The sequence below is a fragment of the Halyomorpha halys genome, unplaced genomic scaffold (assembly GCF_000696795.3).
Source record: "Halyomorpha halys isolate HHAL.00 unplaced genomic scaffold, Hhal_1.1 Scaffold678.1, whole genome shotgun sequence".
Classification (NCBI taxonomy): domain Eukaryota; kingdom Metazoa; phylum Arthropoda; class Insecta; order Hemiptera; family Pentatomidae; genus Halyomorpha; species Halyomorpha halys.
The window spans coordinates 34,086-49,383 of NW_027112940.1; the positions used below are offsets into that span (position 1 = coordinate 34,086).

At 29.2% G+C, this 15,298-nt stretch overlaps 1 long non-coding RNA gene across 1 annotated transcript in view; it reads right to left on the reverse strand.

Moving 5' to 3' along the window:
* Positions 1-13,227: 13,227 nt before the first annotated feature.
* The window catches only part of LOC136796555 (uncharacterized), a 3,063-nt gene continuing 992 nt past the window's right edge, over positions 13,228-15,298 (reverse strand). Inside the window, exon 2 of the long non-coding RNA XR_010844278.1 lies at positions 13,228-14,008. This is a non-coding gene — a long non-coding RNA (uncharacterized lncRNA). The remainder of the gene's footprint in view (positions 14,009-15,298) is intronic.

The window sequence follows — 15,298 nt, forward strand, 5'->3', positions numbered from 1 at the left end:
ATATAATTTATACCGGACCAGTATTATCAAGGTACGGCATATTTATATTTTTCATACATAATTGTATTGTATTTTTATATTATTTTGGGCTGGTTTCCATAAAATTATGTTTAATTCTTAAAATAAATGGAAAAAGATACATCACTCCGACATATCATACTTATTACAGATGTATTATACCTATAACAGAGATAACTATTTGAGATGTAATTAAAATTTTTAATAAACTAAATTAAATAAGAAAATTATATTAGACCAAGCAAAGATACATTAGATGGTTTTGTTCAAGTCCTGGCGTTAATGTAAGTCGCGTGTTAGCAGACACCAGATATCGTTTATTGATATATTATATTTAAATAATTGTATCCCAATCCCACATAACCACCCTTGAAGAATGGTGCCAAAACTGGAGAATTAAAATAAATTCCAATATATCCCACCAAATCACATTTACCCTTCGTCGTAAACCTTCGTCTTGCCCCACGGTATCTTTTAATAATACCCCACTTATTCCTGTTGAACAGATCCGTTACTTAGGACTAAATCTGGACAAACGACTGACATGGAATCCTCATACAAGACTGAAAAGTCAGGAAACTGCTCGTTGATTCCGACTATTACAACATTTACTGGACAAGCGGTCCAAACTTCCAATCCATTACAAACGACTGATCTACATGACAGTTATAAGGCCTATTTGGACATACGGAGTTGAGCTAAGGGAATCCACTAAACCATCTAATTCCTCTCGAATCCAATCCTTACAATCCAAAATCCTTCGTAAAATCCTTAATGCTCTTTACTTTGTCACAAATCAAATCATCCATCAGGACCTCAATGTCCGTCCCCTATGTTCCCGATTTGGCCAGAACCAGAACCAGATACCAATCCTATATATAACAATAAACTTCCCAACCACCCAAACCAACTCGTTTCTAACCTGGCTTCTCCTTCACTACCAAATAATCCTCCTAGGCGTCTGAAAAGAAGATGGCCTCGAGATCTTCTCTTTTAGAAATGTTTTTGGAGTTCTATCAATGGGTAAATTCTCCACATGTTTGTATCATGTCATAATATCACTTACTGCAAATTTACTTGATGTGTATATATGTATACAGTTGTAAATAACAATAAATAAATTAATAAAAAAAAAATTTAAATAATATCAAATATGTTTAGCCTAAGAGGAAATAAAAACACGATACTGTTCGTTTCCTTTCATGTTGTATCTTATGATGCCTAAAAAAGCAATTGCTCATGGCTTAGAGTTTAGAGAATGTTGCAGATTGTTTGGATGTAAACTATTTCTAGAAAAAGGATCCAAAGATGTCAAAACATCCTCAATGGGCACTTCCACAAGCCAGAACTCTCTCTATTATTTGTGTTCATCTTCGACGCCGGCTAACAAACACAAAACATTATAGCCTGTAGAATCGCGATCGTTTTTTGTCTGAAACAGAAACCTTCTGTATAGACTTCCGGACGTCTGGCGAATGTATGTTATAGGATATGAACTTTATTATAGACAGTCCGCGAAGGACTTGTTCTAAATATAGGGGCTGAATGGTTTGGCGCCGGGAAACATGCCCTTTTTGGGTCCTTGAAAAGAAAAAAAAATGCTTGAATAGATAATCCAAGTACTAAAATGTTTGCCTTGAAGTTATGATATCGGATCCAACGTTGATAGTAAAGGTGAAATATTTTTATATTTTTCTTCACATTTGTTATCTTGATAACCTCATAAAAAATTTTGAGAATGAAATAAAAATGAAAGTTGAAATCACATTTATTTAAAAAAAAAATTATAACTAGATATACTTATTAGTTTTAAGTCACTCATAATTAATGAAATATTATGATGGAGCAGTGAACACAATCATTCAATAATAAACTATTCTTCATTAAATGGTAATTGAAAAAATAAATAAGTCGAAATAATATTAATTATTCAAACAATTTGAATAATTCGGTATTTGTATTTTCAAATGTATTACACATTAGGCGTAATTAACTTATGCGCACTAAATAAATTAAACAAACAAATAAACAATATGATATTCTGTTTAAATAATATATAAACAAATGGTTGTGTATAAATATCGCGTGTCAGCGATGAGTAAATACAACTGTTCGTCAGGAACACCTGTGTAAACATCAAATTAAGGATTAATTTAAATACTTCACTACAATCATGCCACCACTGCCACACCCATATTTCGATCATGCATATGTTTGCGGAATACATTCACTAGTTACCTTTGTTCCGGTAATAAATTAAACATACCTAAGGCATCAGCCATATCAGAAACTATTTAAATTTTTAAAAACATTTAGTCTATTATCTAAATGAGAATATTTTATTTTATTAAATAAGAAAGCATGATTATTACATTACATTGTTTCATTTTGTTATTTATTATTGTTTTTTTTTATTTATTTAGTTTATTATACTATTTCTATTATGTCATCATTTTATTTCAAGGATAAAACTCTTCAAACTTTGTCCATTATCGACTCCGCCATCAACAATACATGAGACATTAAAATAAGATTAACATCATCTGACAAAATAAATTAAACTAAAAGAGGGCTCAACTAATCATTAAAATGGTAAATATAGTTTATATAGTAATAATAAATATCTAATAAATAGTAAATGCATCACAAATATCGGTGTATCAGATCAACAGTAACATCTAAAAAAAAAAAAAAAAAGGTTATTTTGAGATACGCAGGTAATTTTAGCAATAATGGTCAACAACTGTAATAGCTAGTTTTTTTTTTTTTTTTTACTTAGATTTTAGGAAATATGTTTTACTCTGATTCTATTATATTATTGTATAGATCTTACCCTTTTGCTAAGGTTACATGAATATCTCAAAATAACTCTTTATTTGAGTAGTTAGTTGGGACAGCGATATGAAAGATTGAATAGATAATAACAATAAAAACTATTTTCATACAAAATTGACTGCATGAAATGTAAAAATCATATCATGTAGAGGAAACATATTAAAACTTAAGCAATTAAGTAAAAAAGTTTAAAAAAAATATTGTTCCGAATCCTAAAAATATTAAGGTCATTAGCGTTTGCTTAATCAAGCAAACGTTGAGATAGTCATAATTCTTTTATTAAGGTAGAAATTTTAAATTAAACAGATAATAAAATCAGATTATTTAGAACCAATCCACATAACTTAAAAAAGAAGTAAATTCTAAATCTGATATTTTTTTTTTCATACCCTCCTGTAATGATGTTAGTGGGTATTTGGTACGTACTGTAGGAGATATGCTATATGTATACCTGGGTGTTAGGGATACCTTGGATTGCCTTATGGCATTATAAGGTTAGGTCTAAATCTGATATTATAAATTGTGTTGAATAAATAGATAATACTATTGTTTATCTTTGTGAGTATTTGACTAAATATAATTTAACAATAGTGGGGATGGAAAGATGTTAAATAGCTTTCAAAAAAATAATAAATATAGTGGACTCGGACCAATATAAAGTAAGATAACAAATAGATGTCAAAAAATAGGTAAAATTCTTTATGGTTGCAAAAAAGCAAACAATTGTTTATGGTTATACTAAAAATCGTGACAGAAAATTATTTATACTGTTACTGTTGCCATGAGTACCCTATAGGTTCGGGAGCCTTCCTGGGGCACACCTAGCCTCTATAAAGTGGAAATCCTTAAATGGGGAAAAATTTGAAGTGTGATCATGAAGAAATCACCTCCTTGCACAACCATTGTTCAAGAAATAGTACTTACTATGTACTGAAATCCTCATCTTTCATGGGTTGTAGTGGTACAGAATTTAATATTAAAAATACGAACTGATTACCGTAAAGTCGAAATGACATAAATAACAGGATAGTAGAAATAAAGGGAATATATTAAACAAATTTTTAAAAGATTACGCAATCATAGATAATTGAGGATAAAATAAAATAAATACGATATTCGACTTTCCTCAAAATTTTAATTAATAATGTGGTATATTATTCTTAAAGTAAGTGGTTTAATAAGTATAATATTAAGTTAGTATAAGTAAGTTATATTATTAATGTATGAGGCTATAAGGAAAAAAATAACAAGGATATGGAGTATTCCACTAATCCTTCGGCCATACGATTGGTTACTTACAGTGAATAACTCCTTATCTCTGTACAACATCCTATTTCTGTTGATGTTTCGCCGGCAAACAGCACAGAGAATAGGGATGCGATACTATGAAAAAAAATTAAAAGCCGGAATAACACTGTTAACAAAAATTAACCAGCCTTGCCGAATGTTTCCACCCAAAAATCTATTGTCCAGCCAACTACTGACCAGAAAGAACTCTGGGTGGAAAGTATTGGCAAAGTTCTGAAAATTTGCTCATTTATTTGGTTTTTTCTTTTTTGTGGGGGGGGGGTAGCTGACTAAGAATTTTAAGGTTGTGATCCCCAGTTGTTTTCCCAGAAAAAAAAAGTAAAAATGCTAAATAAAAATTGTTTTAGTTTTCGTTCGAGGCTTCGTCAAGGTTCTATAGTTCATTGTAATGAGGAATGGAATCTTGAATGAAAGGGATCTGGTTTTGAAAAATTCCTGAAAATTCGTTCATGTATGTTTTTTAAGATGCCAATTACGAATGTCAACTTCCTGACCTTAATTTTTTCACCAAAATATTTTTAAAAATAGAAAAAAATATTATTTTGGCATTTTTTATTTTTTTTTTTATAAACGTCCAGAAAACATTCATGCTACAAATGAGAAAATTTTCATAATTCTCCATAACTACCCTCCGAGATCCCTTTTTAGCCCTCAATGGACTCCATTAGACAATGCTCCTAAATTATGCTCTGGCCAAAAATGTTCTCAATTAATTCACTTAATTTATACTATTATTAGCTATTGTCTAATTTATAAAACGTATATCCAAGTATAGGTTGGTAATGCTAAAAAAAACAGCTTTGAGAGAAAAACCAACAAATTAATTAATTTTTTTTTTAATATATCCGGGAAAAATTGGTGATCACAAACCTGAAATTTTTAATAATTACCTCCCAAAAACTTAAGTAAATAAATTTTCATAAACTCTAACTTTACAGGTACTTATCATAGGCCTGGTCTGCAAGGACATGGAAAAGATAAACCAAGGTGCAATGCAGACATAATGGTTGGCTAATGTTTTATGCCAAGAAGAAGTGGTACTGAGGAGGGAAAACAATCAAGGAAGAGAAATTTCAACCTACGTCAGAAAGAACTAAAGGGCGAAATCAGTAAAGAAAATGAATGAAATAATAACATTAGCTTTTTTTTTTAATGGGCATATAGATCTGATCCCCAGGTGGGTGTTTATGTTTATACTTGGTTACAAAACATAATAGAATAAAATAATATTTAAAATATGCGATTTTTGCTCAGAAGCTAAAATGATCTGGATAAAAACCTTATACGGTGCAAAAAATTTAACCCGGATTACAATTCAGTATAAAAAATACTTTCAAGATCATATTAATGTTGTTAAACGTCTTTCTAAAATTTTTAACGTGTTGCAAAGTGTTATTAAACCGGAAACCATTAGTTCAGACAAAAGGAGAACATTGACCAAGAAATTACGCGTAGCGATAGAGCGTGCATTACCGTAGCTAGGAAACCGCAAACTGTAAGAAAGAAATTGCTTTCGACAATGGTTGGCCACCAGACCATTTCAGGGAGGGAAATTAATTCTTCACGGAGGAGGCTCCAGTTTCTTGCAGCTCATTACCTCTTAACATTCGAACTGCGTCTCATTTTAATAGGCTTCAAAGCAATACTTAAATTTCAAGTAATATTATTAAGTGATAATTTAATAGCTATGTGACACATCTCCTTGTCATTACAGTTCTGGATCTTATAACAGTGCTGTTATATTCCGGAAACGGTACTATCAGTTTTAACAAGACAGCTAAAAGGGTAAAACGTCTGTTGGGTACGGACGTAAAATAGAAGATTACAACGAAACGTGTTTTGGTGGAACTATGTCAAAAAGCATCAGATGCATATCATAGCGTTCATGCAAATGCGCTCTAGAATGAGCTTAAAAAAATTTAATTTTAGAATAATTGTCATGTCATTTTATGTTATCGTATGCCATCTTTGCTCTGACTCTAATTAAAGGTTCTTAAATACCAATTGATTTGTTCTTATGTAAAGAATAGATAAAAATATTTGTAATCGCAATAAATGAGTATAAAATATGACAAGAACCAAAAGGGTCCTGCAAACTACATCAATCGGACCAATATAAACAAACTATAACCGGAGATATAAAATAAAACGTCTGAAGAATTTTTCTGTATTTGAAATTACTTTTTATCTCTTTTAAACGCATAAAATCTAAAAAGGTTTAGTACGGGCAGGAAGTTCAGCACAACTAAAGAAGTTCTTCTTTTCAATGGTTTATAGCGACATTGGATTTGAGGAGTGATCAATATTATTGTAAACGCCGAACGTCAGTAGGAAACAAATCATAACAATTTTTTATTTTTATGATGTTTCGTATTTAAGGTAACGAATATGAAAATATTAGGTGTCCAAAAGACTACACCTCAACAGTTGTGTGTAAATTCTGCCTCACCCACTTAGGTTTAATTTAATTTTACACTATGTTCCTCAAACATTTGTTTGATTTGTGAGTGTACATAGGTTCAGTACAAATCAAAACCAAGAATTTCTAACATTATCCAAGAAATGAAGTCAATGCTGAGTTTATAAATGTTTTCTAATTCTATTTCTAATTCTAATAAAACTACATAAATATATATGCCTGTTTTTTCTGGATTCATATTGAAATATTATTGTATAAATAAATAAAATTTTATCCATTTTAGTCTCACAACATTTTTTATTCATTTATAAGTTCCTTTATTACGTTTCGTCCAATTCGGGACAATCTTAATACATTTTTAGAACCAAATCACTTAAACAACAACTTTATGCAGACTATTCTGCCCAGGCTATTGAGTCCACAATTACCCTAATTAGTCAATTGTTCACATTAAATTAAAAATTACAAGAAACAAAAAGGTTGACAGTGATAAAAAAAAATTAATTTTTAATTTAATGTGAATAATTGACTAATTAGGGTAATTTGTGGACTGATATAAATCACCTGGGCATTAAGTTATTTTTTAAATGATGAGGTTCTAAAATTGTATAAAGATTGTCCTTGAGGATGGCCGAAACGTCGAACTTATAAAGGAATAAAAAATGTTTTGAGACTTAAATGGATAACATTTTATTTATTTAAACAATATTAACCAGTCTCAAAAATGTTTTAAGATTATAAATAATGAAATGTTTTGTTTATACGCAATAAAAAAAATGTAAATAACTATTTACATAAATGGAAGTAAAGAATTAATCCTTGAAGGATTGGATGTGACCTAAGGCGCAAGATAAGATATCCATTACTGTGGCGGACTCTGATAATGATAGATGACTAACTGATTATCATCAAGACTGACTAACCATGATATGCTGGGTGCAATCAGCCTCAGGCGTTGAGGAGAGGTAATAAATAAATAAAATACAACATCCTATAATAACACGGATCTTTGATTTCAAATCTCGTTATAAAATCGATTACTAGTTACAAGATAAATTTTGTTAAAAATAAAGCTCGTGCACGCTTTTCTTTCGCCATGTACTTATTTTTTTGTGAATATTCAATTCGGTACGTACTTATCATAATAAAAATTTATAATTTTATTCATATTCAGGTATATTATTAATGGTATAAATGCACGATTTTTGACAGAGAAACTTGAACAACACAAAAAAAAGTTCATAATATACATCTTGTGTTAGATGATATAAGATAACTAAGCCAAACCTGGACAGAAAATTGTTTCATGAATAGAACGTTCACAATACTTTTATATTGCAAGAAATAGTGGGTTTTGATGTTATTGGACAAATTAGCACAATTGAGGTAATTCTTTATAGAATTTTATTAATGAGAAACAACAAATTGGATAACAATGGCATCAAACTAGCAATTAATATTCAGTAGAATGATTTATAATACCAGATCAATTATTCATATCTTGGCCATTAGTTCTGTAAGGCTCGGTAAGTGCCGCGATCTACAGGAGATCTAGGGAAACCAAAATCTCTCCGTAGAGGCCAAATAAAAATAAAAAATCATAAGTAGAGACTGAATTTCCAAATTATTACATTCTTTATTCAGTAGTAGTATCGTGTTTTACTGAATAATATATTGAATAAGATTACACAATTTGCTCCTTTTGAGCAATATTATAACTTGATTTTAATAGCATAAAATTCCTCACAAAAATACTTGTACTACGTTAGCGGAAATTTCATATTTTAGATTTCTCACTTAATTTTTAGTAGTTGACACACGCTTTAAACTTCCCATTCACTACAAAAAATTAGTATAAAGTATGATAATCAGACCAATTTGGACATATGGTATTGAGCTCTGAGGCTCCACCAAACCATCAAATTCTTCCCGCATCCAATCCTTACAATCCAAAATCCTACGTAAAATCCTTGATGCTCCTTATCACGTTACAAATAAACTCATTCACAAAGACCTTATCCCATTGGTTGCAGATTTGACCCAAAACAGATATGCGTCTTTTCATTCCAAACTCCTTAACCATCCTAACCCATTAATTCTTAATCTTTCATCCTTGACAATTCCTGATAATCCTCCGAGGCGTCTTAAAAGAAGATGGCTACGGGATCTTCTAATTTAAATTAATGTTTGAAGTACCACCAATGGGTGGTTCCTTCCCAAAATTTTCAAGTGTATATGAAACATACAACATATTTACCTATTGTATTATTTTGTACAGTTGTAAATTACATTAAATAAATAAAAAACAAAAAAAAAAACTTTTTAGTAGTGTGTATTTACCGTTAAATAAAGTTATATTAGGCAAATTTAAGTTCTATTAATCAAATAGAAAAACTTGAATTTATTATTTACATTTCATTCACATTTTACAAGAATGCTTTAAGAAAAAAAATTATAAACTTTATATAAGGCACTATATTTTATTTAAATTTCATTTGAAATCATCCATAAAGACCTTTATGTTCCATATGTAACCAACCTAGCCCAAATCCTAAACTCCCTAACCATGCAAATCCACTAGTTGCTAACCTTGCTTCCTTTTATATTCCTGACAATCCTCCGATGTGCCTGAAAAGAAGATGGCCTCGAGACCTTGCAATGCAAAAATATTGTGCTTCTAATGCTTCTCTACATGTCAGTATCTTACCATTATGATCTGACATCAAATTTACTACATATAATCCTAAATATCAATTAATAAATTTAAAAACATTTTTCAATCTTAAAATCCTTTTTGATCCAAATTTGTGTACGAAATTAAAAATATCAATTTTACATTCCTATCTCTTAATTTTAATATTTTATATGTAATAGCAAATATTTGTTAGCTAATGTTTTCGAAATGTTACTCTTTTCTTTATATTCTTACATTCTGGCGTGTCTGCTTGAGGCTAAGAAAACAAGATACGAGAATAACATAAGATAAGAGAGTTATAAACTCAGTGAAATTACATGGGAGAATATGACACAATTAAAATAGAATAAAGAGATGTAAAACCATAAAAATACATCAGTATGTTTTTAAAAAAACATTTTCATATTAAAAAATTATTAATGTTTTATAATATTACATGTAGTAGGTTGCATTTTATTATACTTATATTATATTATATGTTAGTAATATTATATGTGCGTAACGAGAGGAAGATCCAAATATATACTAAAAAAAATGAAATGTCAAATAAAACAAAAAGAAACTAATATTTGTTTATTTCATATTTAATAAATTATTATTTTTTTATTTATTACTTTTTAGTTAATTTTAATGGTGATTTCAAAGTAATTTAATTGAGTTTCTTTATTGGATTTATTATTTTAGTTTCTTCAATTTAGTATTCATATCAGTTTCATGTATTTTATTTTGCATTGTCTATTAGCAAATACCAAACCTGTATTTTTGTTTTAACGTTATTTTAAGCGTTTTTACTATAAAGTGATTTTGCAATACATTTGTTATGATGAAACATGGAGCGATAAACAATTATTTCGCAAGGTCAACGTGAATGAAAAAATAAAACCGCATAAATAATTTAAGCAAATGTGCTGAGTCAGTTTTATAATCAGTGACTTGAGGAGTTGGTAATGACTCTAATAACAGTCAATAATATTTGAAGGTCTTGAGGATAGCTTCTATTCAGACATACAGCTTGGATGATTCTGGTAATAGAAATATAATTAAAATTATAATCCTATTATAAAGTAAGGATTGTGTAGATATGAGGCCAATAATGAAATGATGTATAGATGCTGTCTAATGTAAGCTAACAGTACAAGAGCCCCATACAAAAATACAGTATTTGAAACAGGTATAGGTTTTTTTCACCCATAATTTCTAAAAACCAATGCAAAAAAGTATTGGCAAGGGCCTTTATTTCCGTATCAAATGAGTACCATAATTTAATAATGTTGATAAGCAGGTATAATTTTGCAGAAAACTGAAATTATGAGTCAACGCATAAAATGAAAATTCATATCTGGTGGTTTTAAAATTCTTAGCAACTAATTAGTTTGATAAAGCAAATAATTAAAAAAATTTAGAATTTTTTAATCACCCATAATTCCTAAACAGTGAATGCAAATTACAAAATCTTAGTATTATAAAAACCTTAGGGGTTCCGTTAAGTGATTGGGTTATAAAACACTCTGGTTGCATATAATTCATTGCACTTCATACCAGGTATTGGATCCCAAAAAACCGGAGTAGATGGATTTCGGCCATTCACTTGAACAAATTATTAAATTGTGGCATAATTTAAAATTCTTTAATTAAAACTTACTCGCTCAGTTTAGTTTAATAAAAATTAAACTGGGGAAAATTACCTAAAATTTCGCAATTCGTAACCGAATCAAACTTAACAATCGTTTAAGGACTACCAGATTTCTGTGTAGTTTGTAGACTTGTAAACATATAATCCAGCGACGAGCAGGGAGAAAAAAAGTTTCCTCAAAGAAAAAATTCATTTAATAAAAATTAAATTTTTTGTAAGCAATTTATTATGATAACTCATAAAACACTGCTATACTAATATATATTGTTCATAAAATTTGGTTTCATTCGCTTTTTCCGTCCTGAAATGTCTCAATGTCTATCGCTTGCCCCTCCCTCCTCCAGTTTGGATCCTGGGTAGTCCCTTCCTTATAATTTTATATCTTAGTTTTGGGTATCACTTAAAAAAAAGGTAAACGACGTTTTACGGTTTATGACTACTTGACCAAATAATTAAGCTTTGATACTCATTTGGCTCAAAATTTAATACTCATTAGTATGTTATACTATAACTTTCGCTGTAATGCACCGTTTAAGGTTCATATAGGTGGAAAAATATAGAAATTCTAATTCGTTACTTTATTAACTTAATTAGCTAATTGCTATGAGTCTTTGTCAGTTTTTCCTGAACTCAATGAACAGTAGTCGTTATTAAGAAGAAAAAGGAATTGTTTTCCCTAGTTCCAACTATCTAATCTCCTCAAGGCCTTTGCCCGAGCTAATCTACATGTCTTTGAAAACAGCCTGTTTACAGGAAAGAATAACTCGACAAAGGAAGATGGCTTTATTTCACTTTATTCTAGATTTTTAAAAAAATATATTATTTATTTTCAAGTAATGAACTGAATCAGTAATATATACTTGATTTTATTATACTTTCCTACTAACTCATAATAAAAAAGAAGGTATTTCCAAATACAAAAATCGTTCAAAAATACCGTATTAAGTTGACCCTAGTTATGTAAGTCGATCCACCCATTCTGAGAATATTTTTCAGGGGTTAATTTGGAGGAGTGAAAATTAAATTATTCATTAGAAATAAATTTCCAAATAGAAATATGCGCGTTTAGGTTTGGTACTACATACTTTAATAGCATAATATGAAAATTACGAAAAGTTCAAAATTAGAACATACTTTTTAGGTAAGTACAGGATATACTCTCCTTTAAATGGAAAATGAAGCCAAAAAGAGGGTAGTTGACCACGCCCTTGGAGCTCTGGTTTACGTTGAGGTTAATAGGAATCTCGCTCCACCTGTGTAATCTAAACTGGAACTTATGGCAGCTGGCGATAGGTTCGTACTCCTATCACGAGTTCAGAATCTTTCTGTTTATTAGGAATTGAAAGACAATGGCTCCTAAGAAATTCAGGTTTTTTTTTGTTTTCTTTATAAATGAGTAAGTTTTCAAACAATTATCATTATTATTTGCTCAGTCCTTACGTTTGAGAGCTCATTAATTTGTCGACATAGCCTCTTTTCCACGCTCACGAATAGACAGAGGCCTATTCTTCCGTGTAAGTATTTTTCCAACCCAATTTTAACATGTAAAGGACTATTTTTTGCATGATTAACCTTGTAGGAGTATAGTTCTTTCGTGTATCTATTTTACACACTAATTTATCAAATATTTATAAAAATTATGACATCGCCTATTTACTCCGTAATATTCATGTATTATGAAGTGTGACATCTTAATAAGAGGGAAGTCACTGGAGAGAAGACAGGTGACAAAAACTAGTTTTGCGAATAATCTAACATGTTACGAAACACCTGATGAACTTTCTTTTCAGATTCAGAAACTTTCTGTTGTGATTGGCGGGAGGTACAGATTATTAACATAATTTATACTGAATTATAAAATTCATTATTATTTCATACTCATATTGTTGTATATTTTGAACGAATAGTGGTTTGAACGAATAGGTGTTTTGTAGGAGTTGTTTGGAAATATTTGCAATAGATTTGAGCCTTTGATTGAGTACGAATATGGCGAAATAGGCCCTTAGGTTTGTTGGACTTCAATTAGATATAAAGAATATTTAAAAAAAAATAATTTTAAATCCATTTAAATGATTATTTGGCCAAATCAAGTACATAACCGTGAGTAATCAATTTTATTTCCTTTATTATTTTATCCAGCAGAGAAAGTGCATAAAAATAACTTGATATTCTACTTGATTTTCTTGTCATTGCGTACACTGATTTCAAAATTATGATTTTTAGAATTGTCGTATTGTATTTCCACGGAGTCTTTTTTAAACTTTATTTTAAAATTAAGAGAGATTAGATATAAATTCTTGGGGGTAAAAAATACAAAAATTACGAAGCAGACATCTTATTCAGCTCTTCACAAAGACATTAATTAAAAAATAATTTAAAATTAAATTTGTGTATTCCTCCGCCCTTGTTATCCTAAGAAAGCTCGATTTAATTATCTAAGAGCCCTTGTTATACAGTTATTAGAATAATAAAACAAATAACCACCTTATTTCTTTAAAAAAATAAATATTTGTAAAATAAAAATATTAATGCAAATTTTTTTTACTAAAGTACCCATACAATATGTTTAAATCAAAGTATTAGTTCAATTTTAGTTACCTTCTGCACAAATTGTACTAAAAAATATCTCATGTTTTCATATATAGAAATATCAAAAATAAGATTAGTTTAAAATGCCAGTAGCAAGTAGTTCGGCAACATTTTTTTTTTTTTTTATTTTTTTTTTTGGATATTTTAAATTTCCGAATAATAGTGACCAGATTTTTTCAACTATATTATGATTTTTTTTTTATTTACCAAATTTTTTGGGATTTAAACTTTTCATTTATCAGTTTGACATTTGACAAAAATGTTTTTTTATCGTTTTAACATTATACCTCTTAACTTCAGAGCACTTTGTAGTTTTAAATCAAATCTTTTGAGTAAACGTTTTATCATAATTTTGGCAGTTCAAAGTCGGTTTTCAAATCTTAAATTTCTAATTTTCGGATTTCTAAATTATTAAGGAGAGAAATGACTGTCTCTCCTAGCTCTTCCGTGCCAACTTCCCAGGTCGAGTCCAGACGAATTCATGGAAATATGTTACTGTTCATGATTCATTCTGAAAAAAAAAATATCAAGTGAAAAATGATTTTAATAATAAATTTTTTTACATAAATTGTGATAAATGATAAGGATGTATCATTTTGGCATTTACATTTTTCGAACATAAACAGTTAAATCAATATTTAATACAAACCACTTGATGCACTTAATTTTCGCATTGAGAAATCTTTTGTTGTGATTGGCAGGAGTCAATAATGGTATTTAGTGAGATCCGCCCTTCTTATTTATAACAAGGCCACTTAAAAAGCGATTAGATAACAATTTCAAAAGAAAATAAATTAAAATTTTCAACGACAAATTATAGGATCGGATAGCCGGAAGAAACGTGAGCTCCAGGAATCCAAACAGGAGGAATGGAATAAAAACAACAAAATGACAATGCTTTCGCTTTTGAAAGGTCAGCCTGGATGTATTTCTTATTTATTTATTTTTTTTTTACATCAGTTCTCTGAAACTAATCATTTGAAAGCCAAAAACGAAATAGGAGACATTACTTATGCCATATAAGATAAACAAAAAGAAAAGGAAAAGAGAATATTATTGAATAAAGCAAACTTTTGAAAAAAAAAACTCTGACAGATGTTACTCGGTTATACTAACCTTATTTTAACTTATTCACAATCTTGAAGAAAAAAAAAATTAAAACTGATACAGATTAATATTTGAATGACAGAACACATTTCATGAGGTACCATTTTACCCTCTATAACATTTATTATTTAAGAAAAAAATGAAAGGTATATAAAATATAAGCATATTGAAAACCACACTATTGCTCAATTAAGCAATATCAACTTCAGCAACAAATAACTATGTTTATTTTTTTAGTAATGAAAATATATCTTTTTATTTCGATATGATTGTATTACTAATTAATATTTAAAATGATTAATTCCAAAATAATCCTTTTATAAAATGATCTTTTGAACTAACCACAGTAGAACATTTTTATTTTACAACCTATTTCACATTCCTAACATACGATTACTGGAATTATTTGTGGTTGTTTATTTAAAATTTTCCATACTCCCTGTTGTTCATTAACTGAGCTCATTTTACTCGCGGGTTTTAAATCAACAACTGACACAAAAGACTGATACGAAAAATATGACGCAAGCTGAAACGTTACTAAAATGTGGAATATATATATAGATATAGCATAAAACTGTAATCTGTTTTATAACTTTTTAATTGTTTAAGCATGTATATCGAGTATTTTATTTTGGCTAATAGGATTCATATATGTATATATATATTTAGAATTTTTACTATTTATTATTTTAAA